A 16,140-nucleotide genomic window follows, 5' to 3' on the forward strand; every position below is an offset into this window, starting at 1 on the left:
GGTCAGTTACCTCGTGGCAATGGCAAGTCAGGCAGGCGCCTCCAGAAGAGCTCGCAAATCAAATTGAGATGATTAAATCACACGGGTTATTAAACCAATTAAGTCTCTTCCAGAGTGTCCCATTCACACACTTCACGGAGCACGCACGTGGGTGTAGGAGCCTCATCCTCGGCCCGCAGCTACAGCCAGGTTAGAGCCAGTGACTTTCTCTGCCATGCAGGCCACACCGACAGACCTGGTCCAGCCGTTAGCAGCAGATCACAGAGGTGCCTGGGGCCAGTGCGAAGCCATGGCTCTTGTCCACCAATTTATTTGCCAGGGGAGTGGGAGCCTGCGGTGCCTTTTGAGCCATGGTTCATTGGGTTAGAATGGGTTTTACAAACACAGAGGCAAATATAAAACTCCCACTACCAAGCTCTTCTCCTTTGTCCCGGTGTCGTGAATGTCACGCTCTGATGTAGCTATCATGGCTGTGCATGCTCTGCTCCTTCCTCGCAGTCTGGGCACATGCTCTGTGCTGTTTCTTCATTCTCTCGCTTACCCTGGCTTTGGTCTGAGCCCCAACCATCCCCATGGCTTCCTCCTGTGTGACCACCGAGTGTCCCCCATGGCGGGTTCCATGCCCATGACGGCCTCTGACACATCCCGTCCGTCTGTCCTCTTTATTTCCTGTCTGCCTCATCCAGCTGGGATGGAAGTGGGATTCTGGTGAACGCAGGCTTTTTCAACTGTTTGCTTCACCCGCAGACCTCAACTCAGAAGAGTGGGCTCCGCCCAAGGTCAGTGCTCTACAGTAACCACTGAAAAACAGATGGAATATTGGAAGCTGGGAGGATTCAGTGAAGTCACAGTGTGGAGCCCACAGGGATAGGAGGGACTCAGCACAGGAAAGGAAGAGGAAAGTGAAAGCTGGTTCTGTGGCTAGCTCTGCCCAGCTGGTGGCCTTCACTTTCCAGGATGGGAAGTGCCATCCTGCAATCGGGGCCAGCACCCTTTTCTGGGAATGCTACCATTTTTCTGTGCTATCCAAGGAGCTGTTCTTTTGTCCATTTTATTCATAAACTAGCCTGAAACACACACCTTGAAGTATTTGTCTGGAGAGTGACTCTACGAAGCTGTGCTGAGACGTCAAATCTATTGTGAAGGCTGGTGTTTCCGTGCACATCTTTCAGCCTGGAGAACCAGCCTGGAGGTGGCAGCCTGTAGGACCTGGGCCCAGCCAGGACTTTAGCCTGCATTAGCCAGCCCGGGCTGCTGTGACAGATGCCACACGTGGTGTGACTTGGGCCCTAGAAGTTATTTCTCAGTTCCAGAGGATGAGAATTCAAAGTTCAAGGTGCTGCTCTCCAGGTCCTGGTGAGGGCTCTTTTCTTGGCTTTAAAGCATCTGTCTTGTCAAAAGTGCTTACATGGCCTTTCTGCCATGTGGAAAGAGACAGAGAAAAGGGGAAGAGAAGGATGGAGGGAAAGAAAAAAGAAAGGAGAGAAGAAAAGAGAGACAGAGGGGGGATGGGAAAAGGGAGAGAGAAAGAGGAGGAGAAGAGAAGAGAAGAGAGGAGAGGGGAGGGGAAGGGAGGAGAGGGGAGGGGCGGGAAGGGGAGGGGAGGGGAGAGCTTATAAATAAGGCCACCACTCCTATAGGGCCCCACCTTTTTGCCCTTACTTTATGCCTCAAAATTCATTTTTGTTAGCAGTCAGATTTTGAATATATGAATTGAAGAGGAGGCAAAGTTTAGTCCGGAGAAATCCTGGCTTTTGTCCAGCACGTCTATTTCATTTTAGACACAATGTTGCATTTCCCAGGAAACTCACACTCTAACCTTTCTTACTCCTTGCCTACTTCACTCATTCATGTCCCCTAGCCAGTTCCTAGCTATTTAAATGTTCAATCCAAGCCGATTGGTTTAACTTAAACTAGGACACATTTTAATATAGTATAATATATTATAGGACACAATATAATATAGTATAATAGGGTGAATTGTCAGAAATTGGGGTTGTCTTGGAGAATCACGGATTTATGAAAGTAATGATGGTAAGGATTCTAATTCTCATTTATATTACAGTAGTTGAAAAGACCTTTAATTTAGCTTGTAACTTAACGCTACTCAGGCCATCACAAATTTTCTTTGTTAAACTAGATTTTCTCTTTGTTAAACTAGCAAGGAACTCAGTGGTGTTGGACTACATCAGACACAAAGGGAAAAGCAGACACATCCTGCTGGGCATGGTGGCATAGGTCTGTAATACCAGGAGGCTGAGGCTGGGGGATCACTGCAAATTTGAGGCCAGCTTGAGCTACCTCATGAGTTCAAGGCCAGCCTAGACTGCATAACAAGACCCTGTTTCAAACAAAGCATGGCAAAAACAAAAGCAAAAGTAGCCACAGCCCTCTATAGTAGATTTTTCACATTTCCTTTGGTCATGATCCACAATGAGAAATTTTACTTTAAAATTCTGTACACTGTGATGCACTCTGAACCATCCAGTCCCATCCTGGCCAGTCCTGTCCTGTCCTGTCCCATGCCCATTCCATTCCATTCTATTAATAATATAATGCTGATTAGGATCCATGCAGTTGATTTCCCAAACACAAATTGATTATGACCTTTAGTTTGAAAAACATAGTTCTAGTGAGTCAGGTTCAATAGCTTTGAGTTATCTTTCTGTGAAGAAATAGTTTGGTTCATACGAAGGAGTTTTCTCCTGTTAGTTGGTTTGTTGTTTTGTTTCTAAAAACATAAGTGTGTTTTAGAAAAACATACTACCCTGGTATCTAGAGATGATAATTCCGTCCTCTCGGCACTGATCTGAGACTTTCCTGGTGGGATGCCAAGAACTGTGGTAGACTGAGGGGCATGGTTGGGACTGTCACTCTGGGTCATTCTGTGTCACTCTGTCACTCCTTCCCTGGGTGCTGGTGCTAAACCTCTCCATGCTTGGGCAGAGCAAACCTGCATAATTGCTCCCTGTTTTCTGACACTTGTGAATACTGCTGGTCTCCAGCTCAGTGTACCATGTGCTTGCTATGATCTTGTTCTCGCTTGCAAAGTACACTTTTTGTTTGTTTGTTTTGTTTTGTTTTGTTTTGTTGTCTTTTTCCTTCTTATCAGTACCAGGGACCGAACTCACGACTGTCTGCTTGCAGGCAGGAGCTTATGCCGCTGAGCTAAATTTGTTTTGTTTTGTTTTTGCTTCCCTGCTCTTTGTTTTCAGGTCACAGCACCACAGCTGATTTGGTGATTGTGGTTTGAGGTCACCAAGAGGCATATTCTAGAGAAGGAAGGGGAGGACAGCAACCCAAGATTTCGTTGCACACCTTAGTGTTGACCGAGGCCCAGGGAGCTGCAAAGCTGCAGAACCAGGTCCAACTTCCAGGGTCCCCTAGGCCCCCTAGGAAAACCTGGGTGAAACCACTGCCAGGTGAAGACGCGTCATGTGCTGCCATCTATGGGTAACACTGTGGCACTGCAGGATTTGCGTTCTAGCACTGTACTGTCAGCTGGTCCAAAGGAAGAAGAAGAGTTTTGAGAAAATTAAAGATAATTCCTTCTGTTCCCCACATTTCTGTTTCTCAAGAAGCCTGGATCAAGTTAAGGGCTCGGTGGAAGGGAGTGACCCCTCTTTCACCCCAGGACGCCATCTGCAAAGGAGACCAGAGGGGAGGGGAATTCCCACCCAGTCTCACTGCTGCCCAAGTGACACACTTCCCCTTTAGGACGGGCGAGGGAGGACGCTGCTGTCAGGGGTTTCAAAGAACGCACTGTTCTCTCTTAGATCTCTCCAGTTGCTTCACGAGTCTTCTGAGATTACCATAGGTTATGTACGAAGATCAGCTTTCCAAAAACAAAATAGCTCCTCTGCAGCTCAGAGTATTGGCAATTGTTGATTCCCAATGCTCTACCACCTGGGTTGTCAGTAGAGGAAATGGGATAGCAAGGACCAACCACTTCCATTTTTAAAGGGACCTGGAGCTGGAGATGCAGCCCAGTGTAGAGTGCCCGCCTAGTGTGCCAGAAGCCCTGGGTTCCATCTCTAGGACCAAAGTAAATAAGTACACGGATGTCTGCATGGAGTCCAACAAGACTATCTAAAATGCTTCTACTGAAAAAAACGATCATTTTTTTGGACTAAGGCAATGCAATTTAGGCTGAGCATCATTATAATGGTAAGATTTATTGAAAATATTAAAATACAATACCACACTGATGAAATGAACAGCCATGGTTCTTCGATTCATGTATAAACATACATTTATAAACAGACACTCATATGTATATGTACTGGGGGTCAAATTCATGACCTGGGGATTGCCAGGCAGGCACTTACTCCACTGGGCTAGAGCCTAGATCCCAGACCCCCGTCTATGTGTATTTCTTAAGCAAGTAACATTCCATATCACCAGATTATAAACTCACAGAGACATCCTGCCCTGACACATAATCATGTTTGCTCATTTAAACAAGAGTGGGATTTACAGCCGGATGGACTGCAAATTCCCCTTAGTTCAAAGGCCTGTCTCATTTATTTTCACAGAAAAACTCCCCCACCCCACCAGGCTGACTGATGCCTGCGTCATGAAGCAGTTGACCCTCAGTATCCTCAGGGACTTGGGCTCAGGAGAACCCCATGGATACCAACCCCATGGATATTCAAGGCTGTTAGACAAAATGATGGAGTATTTGCATATTACAGTACCTAGGCACGTCCCCCTGCACACATATAAACATCATGCCCAGTTATTATATTGTTCAGGGAGTAAGCACAAGAAAATTGCATATACTCAAAACTGATTGAATCCATGACCACAGAACCACGGCCATGAGGTCTCAGCAGTCCCGGGAAGGAGAAGGAAGAGGAGCCGAAGTTGTGTGCATGCGTGGGTGAGGTGGAGGCATGTAAGGCTTTCAGTGGAGCAGTAATGAGGAAGAAAGGAAATCCTCCCTGTTGTACACCACACGCCTCGCATCTGCCTCCAGGGCAAGAGCAGGTCTGCTTGGCTTCCCCGTCATTTACTTCCTAGGGTTGTTTTGGAGTGTCAGAAACACAGAAGGTGCATTGATTTCCGTGAAGACTGCTCCTCTACCTCAAAGTTGTCTTTCTTCCTCCCAAGTTCCCGGTAACATAGGTCTTCGCTGTCCACTCCGCTGACCCTTGTGCTAGTTCTTTTTTTTTTTTTTTTTTTTTTGTATCGAGGATTGAACTCACAACCTCACACTTGCTAGGCAGGCACTGTGCATCTGAGCTGTATCCCTGGAGGACCTTGTATTGGGTAATTCTTCATCTGGCTGCTCTGTGAATTATAGGATGGCTGTGTTTTGTAGGAAACACAGTAATTGGGACACAGCAGTGACAAAGGTTCCCAAGCCCTCATTGAATGGATGGGGGGCAGCACCCCCTCCCTAGAGCAGACCTCCCTCCTGAAAGGCACTTTGCCTGCTGTGAGAAGTCCAGGTCCTCACCTCCCACCCTCTCCCCCACCCTTCTCTTGGGTAACCCTGCATTTCTCTGCAAAGCTTTGTGGATTGATTAGAAGGGCGCTCCTGGCTTCTCTCTCTAACCACTTCAAGATGCAGCTCTTGGAGCTGCACTATAAACACCACCGGCTCCTCCCGAATCCTCAGTTTTTTATCAAGAGACGGAAGTGCCGCTCTTTGACCGACTGTCTGAACTTTTCCCTATTGCATGATTGTGTCTTTATCGTCAGTATTTTCCTTATTAATTTAAGAAATACTTTCTTGTTGATGATAATACTGATGACGGAAAACTGAAAAAAAAGTTGTTAGATGCCAAAATAATATTTGGCAGAAAATCTTGGGAAACTCCCTGGCGAGTGGGAAAATTACTGGGTTTTGTACCATATGACAAACCTTCGCTAACCCTAAGAGGAGGGTTGTTAGCTGGGTTGCAAACGGGGAAAGTAGCAAAAACAAGGTTTGTTATGAAACAGAATCTGAAATGTGTGGTTATGTGGAGACAGAATCAGAGCACGGTGTTCTGCTGTACAAGGGGTGACCAAAAATTACGATGTTTTCACACTTAAAGAACAGTTATTACATGAAAAGACACATCCCCACCATCCCCCCAAAGTACTCCCACCTCACTCCAAACATACTGATCCCATCACTCGTGACACTTTCTTTTTCTTTTTGAAACAGGGTTTGGCTCTTCAGTTCAGGCTGGACTTCAACTCACTTTGTAGCCCAGGTGGCCCCATGAATTCACAACCATCCCCTGCCTCAGCCTCCCAAGTGCTGGGACAGCAGGCATGCACCACCATGCCCAGCTTCTCGCCACTTTCTACAGCGGTTCTGGAAGTCCTCTTTCACATCCTTATGAGATGTGATCAAAAATACGGTGAATGCAGATATTGTGTATCGTCCAGTAGAAAAGCAGATTCGTAAAACATTACCGTGTGTCCTCCACACCCTGTGCACTGGACCTGGCACCGTGTGACTTCTGGCTCTTCCCACACTCAAAACCACCATGAAAGAGAAATATTGGAAATCTTTTTGAGACATCAAGATAACCAAGACAGCAGCACAACTAAAGATACAAAAAATGTCCAGGACCGCTTCAGAAAGTAGCACCATTTTTGGAATGAGTGTTCAAGGAAAGTATTTCTGAGGAGATTAAAGGCAACATGCATTTTACTGTTCAAGAGGGTTTTTTCAGTATGTTTTCACTGTATTCTTTGATCATACTTTGAGAATTAGAGAAATCAAAATTCAAAGAAGTTTCTTCTCAAAAAATCAACCTATGTAATTCTCTTATTTAGGTAATAACAAGGCAGAGGGCAGACAGATTTATTGTTTTTTCAGACATATATAGCATCAGAATGAATTTAACCCAGATCCTCTGTTCTGATTTGTGACCAAGGATCATCAACCTGTTGTAAAATGAAAAATAGGACAATTTAGAATACTTTCTAAATGTGAATCAGTTCAACTTAAAGAATCATCCTTTATCTCAAGGTTTGTGCCTTTTAAGGCCTTCTACTTTTTTTTTTTTTTTTTTTTTTTTGCAATTAAAATCTTGCCTCTGTTAGGCAATAATGACCCCAGATGTATTTGGAGTTTTGGGGGTTTTCTTAATGCCCTGATTTTGGCAATCCTAAAGCAATTCATCACCACTGTCCCTTTTTTTTCAAATAAACAAACGTCTGAGAACAGCAAAATAGAACACCTGTTTCCAAATAGAGCAAGGCAGGAGTCACAGGCAGGCCTGCTGGGAGAAAGAGATGGAGGGAGCCACTCCAGGTTACCTTCATAAACAAGCAGCCAAAGCCCGGCCAGGCTCCTCCAGAATCCCCCTCCTCCTGCTCTTCACTCCTTCATCTCCCAGTGAATCAGAACCTTCTGGAGTCCTTGGGCCTGACTCTTACACGTGGCCTCCCTGGGTCACCACGCACGTGGCCAGCATGGGTGGGAAGGAGACTCTTGCTGGCTGGGCCCTACCTTAGAATGCAAAGGGCTTGGGTATTATTTCTGCACTAATCTTAAGCTCTTTGCTTCAGGAAAGAATGTGAAGATCCAAGGGAAGACTTTTAGAACACAAAAGGAGCTAAACTCAATGTTTCTCTGCTCTGTTATTAACCCCTCGCTCGCTCCTGCTCGTAGGGAAGGGGAGGCCCAGTGACTAGAAAGGTTTCGTCAGGCCCCAGTGAGTCTCTACCGCAATGTCCTGGAAGACCAGTTGGACCAGACCATTCAGATTCCGGCTTATACTTAACAGAGGCCTCTGAAGCTCTCAAAGGATTAATGTGAAGGTGTACCCCGGGCTCTCCATCCTGGGGGCTCCTCAGCTGCCAGCTCACCCGTTACAGCAAGGAGGATGTGATGGGTTTTGAAAGAGGAAGGAGGCAGTGAGAAGTTCAGAGATCTGAAAACGTTTTCAAGGGAAAAGGAAACCAAAACAGGAAAGAAATATGTGGTCAACACTTATCGGTATATCCTCCTTTTGGGTTGAATTTCTTTTCATCCATTGCTCAGCCTAGCGATTATGTAAGCGACAGAGTCAGAGGACACTATGAGGGCAAAGGACACATTTCTGGGTCCTTAGCCTGTTGCTATGAAAAAGCATGATCCGCATCTTCTTCTAGGGCAATCAGAAACTGAAAAGTGGTTTTTTTTGGGCTAAAACCTATGACTCTGCGCTTGGGTGTCCAAATGCCTATCTCATCTAATCAAGATCAGAACAAATGGGGGCTGGGGATTTAGCTCAGCGGCATAAGCGCCTACCTTGCAAGCAGGCAGTCATGAGTTGGATCCCCGGGACCGATAAAAAGGAAAAAGACAAAAAAAAATCAGAACAAATTTGCCTTCTTCTTTGTAGGCTTTATTATCTTAGAACATTTGATTAGACATTATGTAATTTTCAGGAATCAGCTGGACATTCATTCAATTGCCAGACTTCACATCTGGCTCCAGATCCTAGCCCCTCAGAGTGATACCTAGAGGTTTCCAGCATTGTCTCCAATCTTTAGTCACCTGGGACTCAGGAAAAGCAGACTGAAAGCCTCGAAGACAGAGGTAACCATGGAGGCTCCCCAGACCCCAGCCTACCTCCATACTAGATCCCTTGCTTCTGCAGCGGGTCAGTCTGAACCCCTATGTCAGAATATGGAGTGCTTCCCTGGCTTCATTTTTACTGTTCAAACAAATCAAATTCACCATGGTTTAATTTTAATTTTCATTAGCACTAAAAGTAAAGCCCCACACTAACCAGTGACAGGGACCAGACGGTTTTCACTGGGGAGGACTGCTCTGGTAAGGTCGCATCTGGCCGAGGACCAGGCTGCCTCTGCCTCTGGACTATGGTTTGGACAATTTCAGGAGTGCTGGCTGCAGAGAGGAGGGAGGGGCCCGACAGGGACCAGGATGCTGTGTGATATATCAATTACGAGGCCCTTGGGTGCTTTCTGGTTCCATCTGCACAATGCCACATGGGCTTGTTTGACAGAGCAGGAAGCAGCTGCTCGGAGCAGTCAGGGTGCTTGCCCCAGGTCACGGGATTAAAGAGGACAGAACCAGCTCTGTGTAATCCAGGGTCAGTCTGGCACTTGAAGCAGCTCCTTCTGTCTCCTTAGTGATCTTTTCTCAAAATCAGGCTTCAAGCTACCTGGCTAACACCTGGGGGCATGAGGATGAGGGGGATTGTAGTTTTTGAGCCATATTGTGACATCTAGAGAATCTAAGGGACAAAGAGAAATAATCCACTATGGACACAGAAGGTGGCCTTGACCTGTCCGTACGAGGCTTCCTATCTCCCTCTGTGTCTAAAGTTCTGAACCAAAAATCTATATAGGACACCAGAGGCCACTCTGGCACAGAAAGAAAGAGCAAATTTCATTCATTAAAAGCAAATAAACAAAACCCCAAAAACTTGGATTCCAGATTGTAACTGTCTGTCCCAGCCAATGAGCAGGTGAATGCCGTGAGTTTTACTTTTCTGACAATTTCTAGAGTTGAGAAACATTGCTGTTGTACTCATGACATCTTGGGTATGGAACAATTATTCATTCTTTCATTTCAGGTAATATTAACCAGTGTCAAGTAGTTCATGTTTAGATATATAAAGAGAAATATGCCTCAGAAAATAAAAACACAATCTGATATTTAAGCGTAAGGAAGCAGAAGTGTTAGGGTTGCAACACGTGGCCTTTGCACAGCCCAGGAAATCCTCTGGCTTCTGCTTCAGGGATCTGAAGACTGTTTACATTCCAGTGGAATTCCTGGGAAAGTCCAGAGCACGACACACTATGAAAACAATGGCTTATGGACATAAATTTCCACTGTGTAATCTGAGACAGGGAGGCAAGGCCAGGAGGGTCCCTGGATGGGACTGGGCTGGACCAGCATTCTGTGGGATCCTTCACCTGTTTGCTGCACCTAAAACTGTTTGGAGGGTATGTGGACTCCTTCTGGAGAAGCCAAGCTTAGCCAATCACTGCTGCACCTCTCACTTCCAGGAGCAGCTATTGCTAAAAATTTCTGTAAGTTTTCAGAGTGGCAGCCACACCCAGAGTGGGTTAGGCACTTGTAAGATGTGGGAACCTCCTTGGTTTACTAGGGAGTCTGGAGACAGAGCCAGCCACAGCTAGCCGCAGGCAACACTAAATCCTTCCTTTTGCAGAACAGGAAATAGAGGCCCCAGAAATTCAATGCATTAAAGTTCCACAGTGGCAGAGCCAAGGCAGAAAGCCAAGTTTCATTTACCTACTCAACACATATTAATCAAGCTCTATCCTGGGTTCCGCTGTCAACTTACACTAACAACGGAGAAGACAGCTTTCAGCAGACTTGAGTTTGAGAATAAGAGACATGGGGTTGCTGTCTATGATGCACAGGTGAGAACAAGTCACAAGGACATCTACCGAGATCCAGGTGAGGGGAAGTTTTCTAAAGAGAAAACCAAGCCCAAATAAGTTACTCTGAAACAAGGCTCAGAATGAGGCTTTATCTGACTGTTTTAGCCTTGAAAAATTTCTTGTGATAAGCCTTGTTACAGAAATTCATGCAGGCATGCAGAGTGAGCCAGGTATGCCTGGGAAATAAGATATCAGCGGCATGCAAGATGGGAAGGGTTTAAAACACTCCCAGGAGAGTTCTTATTCAAACACACAAGCATGAGTACCCCACGCTCCTCTTCCATGACTTCCTGACTGCTTTTTCTATGTTTGACAAGAGTGACTTCATCTTGGTGTTGGCAACTGTCACGTTCACCTTTCAGGAGGGAAAAAGTAAGGAGTCAAAGAGTGAAAGAGAGATGGATTTGGGAGTAATCTCACCCTCCGATTGTGTTATCAACCTCCTGAGAAGGAAAAGCCATATTCTTATTTCTATCTAGAAGAACACGGAAATATCATTGCTCTGGCCAAGAGTGGCCTTGAGGAGGTGAGCATGTCACCCAGTCTTAGGCAAGCAAACCTGAAGGAAGCTTGTTACAAGGCTTGGAAGTGTCACTGGGAGCCCAGAGTGTTGTCAATAGGGACGTGCTGCCTGGAGTGACGGGAGCCTGAGGCTGAGGTCACCAGAGAAGCCAGTGGGGAAAATCACCTGGGGCCTTGACATCATGGAGCCACTGAGACACCAAACTTGGAGGCCCTGCAACAACCCTTATTGATATGTGAGCTGATAAAATTAACTTCCTGATTCAGCCAGCTGAGTTGGGTTTTGTAATCCTTGGCAACTGAAAGCACCTTTCAAAGACATTTGAAGTTTTTGTGGCGGGTCATTACCAGGGTTTCCTTCTGATGGCTCTTGTTTTCTCTTAGGAAGGGAGGGGCAGGAGAGATGTGAGGAAAATGGCAAATTGGAAATGAGCTCTTTAGGAAAATTCAGGAGTGTTGATGATGTCAGAGACCAAGAGACCACAGCAGGACCAATCTGCTCACCTGGTGGCTCTTCACCAGCTGTCCTTAGCAGCCCAAGAACAGCAGTGAGAATGTGGGTCATGGCATTACTTAACATATAGGGGTTTTCCAGATGGGTGCTTTTCTCAGGCTGCTACATTATATTTTCTTCAGGATGTCAGTGCAGCTCAATATTAATGTGTCTACCATGCACAAGGTAGTCAAAGGCTCCTGTGAAACTAAAACATAATATTCTGGTCTCTAGATTGGCCCAGATAAACTCACAGGTACTGGGGAGTGGGGGAGAGGATGGTAATGTGGATTCACTGAACGAAATGATCATTAATTGTGAGATTGCAATGGCCACTGTGTCTTTAAAGATTTGGCAGGAACAAGATGGAAACAAAATTCACAAAAGTACAATAAATCTTGGTGGCCTATTTTTAACATTTGGGTTAAAAATAATGCTCTAGATTGGTTTAAACAACAACAACAAAGAACTGATGACATGTATCAGCTTATCACTGCCTTTACTCTTCCTTACAGAATGCTCACCCAGCAAGTAACTATTTTAGCAGCAACTTGCTTTATGGTCATGGAGTGGGGCAATCAGAAGGAAGTGCCCTCTTTTTTTTGGACGGAGGTACAACAGTGTGGTAAGCAGTCAGGACTCTTTCAATGAATCCCTGGGAGAAGTCCCTTCAGCAGGAAGCCCGGGCAGTGTGTTTCAGGCCACTGCAGCTTCCTGCCTTCAAGCCTATGAGGAGGGCAAAGAGTTTAGGTGGAGAGGACAGCAGAGGGCCAGGACCACTTTGAGGAGCTTGAATTCAGTAACCCTGTAGAGAGGGGAGCTCCCAGGACCCAGGGAAGGTAAGTCATGCCATCAGCTGTGTGTCTTAGAAACCAACTGTGATCTTGCAGAAGCTGCCCTGGAGAGGAGAGGCCGGAAAAGGAATGTAAAGAGAGTTAGCCAGTAGGTGAGACAGACACTGTGGGGACAAACCCTTTCCTTCACATGCTTTTTAAAGTGTCTTTTTAAAATTTTTAACTTTTATTTTAAAGATAATAAAACCCCCAAAACCAAAACAGAATAAATCTTTTATATTTCTTATCTGCCATCTTCAGGACCCTCACACGAGCAAGCCCAGAAGCGTGTGTGTCCAACATCTTAACCTTTGAACGTGGGAGGAACACACGGAGCTCACTAAAACTGCATGCATGCTTCTGCGGTCTGCAGTGCTAATAAACATCTGGAATCCAGTGGCCATCACTCTGAGCACCTCTTGGAATTGCAGAGGCCAAAGTTAACTTGTATTAATCTCATGATGTTTCAATAAATTTAGTATTAAATATTAATACAAATTTTTCTCTTTTTTTGGCAAATATTGACCTTGAGCAGGAATATGTCTATCATCTTTCTTTCTGGAACTAGGAAAGAAAGAGATACTCAGATTGTGTGTACATTAAGCAGCCTGTTCTTAATGTGCTTCCTGGTATGAATATTTGTAGGTGGTCAGAATAAAATCCCGGTGCTTCCTTTGCTAGGGGACAGCATGTTCGTTTTGCAGAAAACTCCTGTGTTCTCCTTAGTAGAGTTATGAAGTTTCCCCCATTCTTTTATCTTCCACTGTGCTCTGTGCTCCTTACAAGGGGAACCCACTGTGTCTGGCTATCGGGGAGGAGGCTTGTGAGATACACTTTCTAACGTGAATTAAATTCAAATTTTAAAATAAAATAGGTTTTCAGAACACAGAAATTGTGAAGGATCACCTTTGGATTTACAAGGATAGAAGTTTATTTCTGAATCCTTAGCTACAATGGAGTTGGCTTTGGCCTTCTTGAAATACTGGAATGGCTGCAGGATTACAGAATAATAGCCAAAAGAAATTTTTGAAAGATCACAATAATACTTGATTTGAGTGTTTTAAAAAATTATAAAAGAGATTCAAATATATAACCGTAACCTCCTCTCTAATATTTCTTGAACATACTCTGTCTCTCTACATTGAGCGAATTCACCTCACCCTCAGCCTTCAGTGGCTTTTTGTCTCCCAGATACTCAACCCACCAATCCCATGTTCTCTCTGTTCATTGCCATCCATCACCCCTCTCAGAAGATTTCAGGTGGGAAAAGGCACTCACAATGAATGGCTCCTTTTTGGTGGTCAAAGAAGGCTGGTATCACACTTATGGAAATACTAAGAGTCCCCTAAGAGAGCTTTTATATTCCAAACAACTGCTTCCTTACTTCCATTGTGGGGCAATATTCCAGTGATCCCTTGATAGTGCAAGTCAATCAAGTCAAGTCTGTAATTCCTCTTTGGGCCTGTTTTCTCAGGTATGAGAAACCCACAGTGGCCTGGAGGAAATCTTAACTTCCAGTTCAATGGAATAATCTTTGTGCCTCATGGCAAAAGCATTTCTGTTCCTGGAGCAAAGATCTCTAGGCTATCAGAGCATAAACTCAGAGAAACAAGAAGAAAAATTTTGTGGATGGCTCAGTAGGGGTAAAAAGGAGTAATACCACTCCAATTTCTACCCTTAGACTCCTAGACCCATCCTGGCTATAAGAGAAACAGGATTATATATTCAGTGTTGACTTCAAAGCTTATGTAGTTTTCTGGAGAATTTTGTTCAAAACTTAGAAGGTATTACCACTTAGCACTGTAAAACACTTTATCAGTAATCTGTTAAAATGCTACTTTAGTATGGTGGATTACATGGTGATGCCAGTGAGTTCCATGAGCATAGAGTTACTGCTATATCTCATTTATTAAAAAATGGTTTTCTTGATCAGAGCAACGCTGTGCAGAAAGCTCTGATGATAGATAAAACATTCTATAAATCCGTAGAAGATAGTTTTGACAGAAACAACTAGATACAGGAAAGGTAAATGCATATCCAGTGTCTCTTCCAATGAGGATAAAACGCTGCCCCTTCCATGATGGAAATGGTCCTGTGTAAATTGCCATGAGGTAATTAGCTGATCATCCCCAGGGAATGGTGACATTTGAGGGCTTAGTGTTAGTCTCTATCATTGGCAGACTGAACCTCAGCAGAGCTTTAGCCTGACTGACCTTGGTTAGCAGAAGTCCATGTTGCCAAGCTCATTCACAACCTCCATCTCTGTCACCATGGCCACTTCATTCATAGACCCATTAGGTAATAACAAGGATGGCTGGGGTAAGGGGCTGATTGGTATCCACAGACTAGATTATTCTATCCATGTGACTATTAATGTCCTCCTCTGCTGAGGATGTCAATGTGCTCTTCATCGGGCATTCACATGGAACACAAAGATCTTCACATTTTTTTGCTCATATGAAGAGGCCTTTCCACACATCTCCATATTTGCCATCAATTTTCTAATCATGTTTATTCCAAATATCTAACCGTCCAGTAAAAACATTGGTTATAACTCATGAATTAGTTTATTGCCTTATTTCTCCTTCCAGAACAAACTCTTCTCCTTTTTTTTGTTCTATTTACACCCTTATCAGATTAGATAATGTCTATCCAAATTGGTAAAGATAATCTTCATTAGTTAGTCAACTAATTCAAATGCTAATCTCCTCTGGAAACACCCTCACAAGCACACCCAGGAGTAATTTTTTAATAGCTGCTAGACAGAGCATTCAAACAAGCTGATATCCAAAATTAATCATCGCATCCTTGATGATCTTATACATGAAAGTTGAACTTGTATTTCTCCCTGGGATATGCTGCCATGGGTAGAGTTGTAGGGTACACCTGTGTGAGTGCTAAGATGTCTAGCTCGTGGAAATAAACCCTGAAATCGTTGGATGACACCTGGAGTTCTACTCATTAATGAGTAGACTTGTAAGTCACATTATTCATGTGATGTGATGAAAATATTATGAATATTTTAAGATACAAAGAGTTATTACAGCAAAAAGACACATTGCCATCAATCCACTTCAAAATACTTGCTCTTGCTTCCGAGGCTTATCCAATCATTCTTGTTACTTTCTGAAGCAGTTTTGCCCATATTCTTTCATGAGTGTCTTTTCATGGCTGTCTCTACATTCTGAATCCATTCAAATTTTTTGTGGTAATTTCTGTCACATAAAAGCATTGCACTGTGTCCACACCAACTTTATTCGGTGGATCTGGCACTGTGCAATTTCTGGCTCATCCCCCAAGTCAGAATGACTATAAAGGACATCTTTTGAATAGATTTAGGGCATCAAGGCAGCTGTGACAGTGCAATGAAAGACACCCAGGAAGGAAAACTTCCAGAACTGATTGAGAAAGTGGCAAGAACACTCAGGGATCCTGTATCTGAAGTGCGGGGAAGTATGCTGAATATTTAACACACATAGTGATGTGTGTTAAGTACAATATTCAGTGCATATCTTATCACACTGCAGAGGTCCCTGGCATTCTCTCTCATTCTGTTTGTTAAACACTTCTTGGAGGTGGGCTGTGAGGCATTAAGAGGGCACCGAGTCCTGTTTTCCACCTGGACCTGGGTGTAAAGCAGAGACAAGTGGCTGCCTGAAGCAGTGCGTTGGCAGCAATAAGGAAAAACAAGACAATTCTTAGGCGTTGGAGCAAGTCAGAAGTACAGGTTCCAGTCATCCTCTTCACTTGTGAATCTTAATTCTATCGTTGATACTGGAAAACTGAGATGTGTTGCATCATGATTAGAAAAGGCGACCTTTATTTCAAAGGGCACAACATGGCATCCATAAAACTCTGTGGTTTGCTTTTTTTTTTTTTTTTTTGTCTTTTTCGGTACCAGGGATCGAACTCAGGACTGCCTGC

The 16,140-nt window shown here is 44.4% G+C and overlaps 1 long non-coding RNA gene across 3 annotated transcripts in view; it reads left to right on the plus strand.

Moving 5' to 3' along the window:
* The window catches only part of LOC106025664 (uncharacterized), a 32,367-nt gene extending 19,659 nt beyond the window's left edge, over positions 1-12,708 (plus strand). Inside the window, exons 3-6 of one of the 3 annotated variants that reach the window (XR_010042730.1) lie at positions 6,158-11,126; positions 11,899-12,008; positions 12,274-12,329; positions 12,478-12,708. This is a non-coding gene — a long non-coding RNA (uncharacterized LOC106025664). The remainder of the gene's footprint in view (positions 1-6,157; positions 11,127-11,898; positions 12,009-12,273; positions 12,330-12,477) is intronic. The other 2 variants (XR_010042729.1, XR_010042728.1) reach the window with 2 other exon arrangements.
* The last annotated feature ends 3,432 nt before the right edge of the window (positions 12,709-16,140 follow it).

This window comes from Cavia porcellus, unplaced genomic scaffold, assembly GCF_034190915.1.
Source record: "Cavia porcellus strain 051 isolate PalLab524CR breed Dunkin Hartley unplaced genomic scaffold, mCavPor4.1 scaffold_24, whole genome shotgun sequence".
NCBI lineage: Eukaryota > Metazoa > Chordata > Mammalia > Rodentia > Caviidae > Cavia > Cavia porcellus.